Source organism: Brassica oleracea, chromosome C5 (assembly GCF_000695525.1).
Source record: "Brassica oleracea var. oleracea cultivar TO1000 chromosome C5, BOL, whole genome shotgun sequence".
Lineage (NCBI taxonomy): Eukaryota > Viridiplantae > Streptophyta > Magnoliopsida > Brassicales > Brassicaceae > Brassica > Brassica oleracea.
In genome coordinates, this window is record NC_027752.1 from 28,763,209 (window position 1) to 28,768,475 (window position 5,267).

Here is a 5,267-nt window from a genome sequence, read left to right on the forward strand (position 1 = left end):
GGGATTCACAGTTGGATTGATCAGCGGGTTCATGTCACATCCGAGAAGAGAACATTGGGAAGCAGCAAAAGTGGGCTCTGAGTTATGTCAAAGGAGATTATGATCAATGTTTGACATTCAGAAAATGTTCAGAGTTAAGGATTGAAGGGTTTTAAAACTCAGACAATGCTACAGATCTAGATAAGAGAAGATCAGTTTTATGAATTGTTTTCAAGGTTGGAGGAAACAACGTGTTTTTGAAGTCGGGTTTGAAATCGGTTGTAGCTCTTTCCACAACAGAGGCAAAGTACATGGCCCTGACTCTGGCTGTGAAAGAAGCTATTTGGCTAAAGAGTCTGAACATAAATACGATTTGAGAAACACATCGTAAGGATCACTACAATTTTCAAATCGCAATCACATTATCCAAAAACACAGTTCATCATGAAAGAGCTAAACATATGGACACATGGTTTCATTTCATCAGAGACATCATAGCTAAAGGCAGGGTTACTCTATTTAAGATCCACACATCTAAAAATCATGTAGATTTCTTAACTAAACAGTATACGGTTCTAAGTTCTTGTTGTGCTATGATAGTCTCTACATCGCATGAAAAAGGATCGACTCCAGGTAACTTTGCGTATGTACCTCACAAAACCGAAGTGCAAGAGATGGAGTTAGTATTCAAGTCAGAGTCTACTAATTGATCGGAGGTACATATATCAATGCATGCGAAATAAAAAGGGAGGTGGAGTTAGCTGAGAGAATCAAATTGAGTTTAAGTTGAAAAGGGCAGGTCAAACGATCAAGGGTGAGATCGGCTTTCAATTCTACAAACTCAGGAACATGAAAGGAGAAATATGGGTTAATAGTCAAGATCAAAAAGTCAAAAAGAGGAAAGGAAGACATACATGCAGCATAAATGGTCAGATCTGAGAAGGCGGTTACTTGAAAGTCATATACAGAGTTGTCTTGAACAAGCGGAACTTGCATCGAGTAGTTCCGAGAAAGTAAACATGCAAATCAAAACAGAAGAAGTAAGTTTCGTTCTCGTATAAAAGAACTTAGAATCGATTTAAAACTCATGAGATAAATAAGAAGAAAGGATTTCTACGTGAGGGAAAGACGCAGTCGCTTTAAATTGGAGGAGATGGATCAAGTTTTCTGTTTGACAGTGATTTTAGTTGGACATTTATAGAGAGAAGGGAGAACGAAGAGGTAGTAGAGAGAAAAACGACCAAAGTGTTTTGAGGGCTGGACTTTACTTTAGTCTACTCCAACTGACTTTGGTACTGGGCTAAGCTGATATAAACAGGAGAAGAAGGAAATCGGACTTCGTCTTGTTTAAGGCCAATCCAGCTCAACCTGAGCTATAAAATCAGCACAAGTGTCTTCGTCAACAAAAAAACGGTCACCTGTAACAGAAGGTGGTTAGTAACAGAACAGAGAGAAAAAGTAGAGGGAGAGTTCTACCTCGGAGAAGAGATTGACGGAGACATTGGCGAAGGTTCTCCTACGTCTTCTCCACAGAGGATACATTTTCCGGTGATGCATTTTCGAATGTAACATCAACACTTCAACTCCAGTGTGCTTGTGACGGTGTTTATAGAAAGTTACTGAAACTCTTTATTTATTCTAGTTCATTGTTTGAGAGTTTTGATATCTCCCCGGACAGCAGGAAACAAAATCCGGATTACTAATCTCAGTGTTCTTTCTTTTCTGTTCGTCATCCAGATTAAATAAAAAAACAAATCGATATTAGTATCAACAAGAATGTAAACTTAACCTAAGATCAAGGACAAACAATCAACAGTCTCACTTATTTTCTTCTTCTAATTGTGAATGAGAAGATATAGTATCTCACTCCTAACCTAATATTAATATCATTGGTAACTGATCCGAACCCAAACTTCTATTTGTGTTCTCTACAACACCAAACTCACTAATACAAATGCAAACTTCTGAATTCAACACACCATTGATTTTGCCACTAGGAAGAATACCAACATCATTCAAACCTTTAAAATTGTATGGTCCGTTATCTAAACCATGAGAAGGTAGTACTCTGTATTTTCTCTGTGTGGACGGTGGTACTCTGTATTGAGGTAAATAACAAACCCTAAAAACAATGAATTTTTTAAAGAGAAATTACCTATAATAACACACATTTTTTGAAAAAAATGACTAGACTAACACACAAAAAAAAGAAAAAAATGATACTAAAGGTCAGAAATACCAAATACACGTGTCTTAAAAGAATAGTAAATAAAACCTTTAAACAAAACATCAGTCCACAGAAAAAAATCAGACCACGATTTTCCCCCTTTCTCTCAATACATGAACCCTAAATTCCAAACTGGGGATTCTTCACCTCTCGATGCTCATTTGTTTTTCATATGATTTCTATTTCTGTCTGACTCTTTCGTGCCGTTCTCTATCACTAAAACCTTCGGAATCACAAAGGGAAAGTGAAATCGAGGTCAAATCCGACGAACCCTAAATCACGTTTCCAGAGTCGCGAGTTCCGTCGAATGTAAGTTGATTTCAATTCTTGTTTCCATTGATTACCTTGCTACAGAGTTGGTAGATGTGTTGTTAATTGATAGTAATAGTGTAATGACCCTCACGACCAGATAATTTTCGGTCAAGAAAATTCCATAAAATCAGTTCAAAGATTGGTCGATCATAATTAAAAATAAAAATGGACTCGGTGAATTAATGTCTCGACGGAACTGTTTGTGGTCGAAAGACCATCCTTTGATAGTTATGTTAGAGTGTTAATTATTTATGGTCGATTTTTATTCAAGCTGGACATATTTATCCAAAATCAGGACGGGGAACTTAAGGGCGGAAAACTTTTGGCCGAGAACTGGTCGGAAATATTTTCAGCTGCTTGCAAGTCACATGTGTATGTTTTGCGCCGCCTGCCTGCTTGCTTCATTTAAATTGTCATGTGACTGTCACAAGCTACCTGCCTCCTTGTTCATTAAATAAGTCACATGCTGGTCACAAGCTACTTGCTTCAGCTGCTTGCAGCTTCCTTCATGGGAAGGAAAAGTTCAGCTGCTTATGCTGCTTGGTGTGCTGAAGCATGTCTCCAGATGTCTAGCCTCAGATTTGCCTTATGTCTCCAGCTGTCTAGCCTCATCTGAAATAACTCCTTATGCTTTAAAATACCTTTTTCTCTCCTCTGGACGTTCATAACCTGCAGCATAACAAGAGAAATTTCAGAGAGAAAGAAAGAAAGAAGAGAGAAAATTATGTGAGAAAGAATTCTTGAAAAAATTCAGAGAAAATCAGAGGCGTGAAGTGAGCATGGATGACCCTTTCTAACCCTCTTGTACCTTGAATAATTGGATGAAGTGTGTGGTTGATTTTTAGTTTGTCCAGGAGATTCATGAGATCAATCCACAACTTATGAGTCTTGAGTTTGAACCTGTAAAACTACAATTAGTTTGTTTGGATAAGTTTGATCAGATCAGTTTCAAGGAAGCTTCATGTCTGATTAAAACCTAAGCCATGTTCTGTTTCTGATCTTAAACCTACCATTGAACCTTTATTCTGATCAGGTCAGCGTGAGTAAATATTGAAGGAGAGGATCAGCTGTGTTCACCAATCAGTTTAGTATAGCCGGTAAGCAATAGCTTCTTGCTGTTATATCAGTTCTCAACAGAGCCGGTTATTGCTTGATGAATAACCTATCAGGATCATTTTGATTAAGGCTTGTGTGGATTGATATTAGTCCAGTTCATGGTCGGCTAGCACCTAAATCATTTAGCTGAAACAATTTGTCTCTGAACTGATGAACGGATCAGATTATTGTTCTGAAACTTCTTAGCTACTGATATAGTTTGAACCAAAAATAGCCTGAACTGAACCTGTTCTGTACTTCCCTTAGTAGCTGAATCATGAACTGCATGGTTGAATCAGTTTTATACAACCGGTCAATTGAAGTGTTTAGTCTTGCCCGGATCAGGTTGTAAGCTTTGCTCAGATCAGTGTCTTTGCTTAGTGGTCATGATCAGTTCTGTTCAACTATTCAAGTTAACCTCACCTTAGATTAAACTGATTAAGCCTTGTGTTTCAACCGTTTTTTTTAACTCAGATGGTCAAGGAGAGTGGTTGGATCAGCTGGACATGTCCTTGTGATCGTTTCAAATCTGAAGTGTACCGGAAGTGGAATGTGATTAGCTTGAGCTCGTGTCTAGTCTTCTTTCGCCAATTTCATGGATTCAAAGGTGAGTCTAGATAGATGGTTGATGAGTAGTGAATGAATAATTATTGATTGAACGTACTGAATGTATATGATTGATAGGGTTTGCCTCTTGATCAATATTGAATTGTTGAGGTGTTTACTTAGTGTAAACACTTAATAAATATTTATGAATGTTCGTAGAGGTGTATTCTGAACCTTAGTACTTGTTCTCAAGTACTAATATATATGTATATTATTAAATATATGAGTATAAATCATGTGAAGTTTTATTGTATACTCACTCTCCCGAAGTTCCCGCATTACCATTTAGTTCATGAGATACAGAACAAGGTCACGAAGACACGATGATGGTCGCACCCTGGAGGCCGTGTAACTGCATGCAGTGTTAAATGTTTGATCTTGGAATATCTAATGGAGATGATGGTTATATTTATTTCTCCGCTAGGCTCGGTTAGCCTTGGTGTTTTTCTGGGTTTAGTCTATATATATATATATATATATATATATTATAAATATGAGTGAATGGCGGGTGTCGTGGAGGTGATGTTTAAGATAAGATTCATATCGATGGAATGATAGGCCTTATATATGTATTTTTTGGTTGAAGTATTTGAAAGTTAAGTATAATGATAGGCCTTGTATATGTATTGAAATTTGAAGTATAATGATCGGCCTTATATATGTATTTGAAAGTTGAAGTATAATGATAGGCCTTATATATGTACTTTTTGGTTGAAGTATCTAATGCAGACTAATATTTCAAAGTTGAAGTATTTTTTAGTTCAAACATGAGTTCAAGGTTTTTTTGGCTTTAAGTTGAAAGTTCAAGGTTTTTATGGCTGTTTTCTCTATACATTTTTATTAGTTATGAAATATAGTTGCTCTGCATACAAATGAAGTTGATTGCTCGAGATATTATTAATATACGTTGGGGTGAAGGACTAGGCTCACTGAGTAAACTAGTTACTAATGACTCATTTGTGTTGTAGGTAAACAATAGGAGGGAGACTTTACAATAGGACGGGAAGGAACATCATTAGCCAGCGGTAGTTTTATTATCCTTGCAAAG

At 36.9% G+C, this 5,267-nt stretch overlaps 1 long non-coding RNA gene across 1 annotated transcript; it reads left to right on the plus strand.

Moving 5' to 3' along the window:
* The first annotated feature begins 3,559 nt into the window (after positions 1-3,559).
* LOC106293698 lies at positions 3,560-5,267 on the plus strand. The gene is made up of 3 exons (XR_001260598.1): positions 3,560-3,615; positions 4,088-4,220; positions 5,188-5,267. It is a non-coding gene; the product is annotated as an uncharacterized LOC106293698 (long non-coding RNA).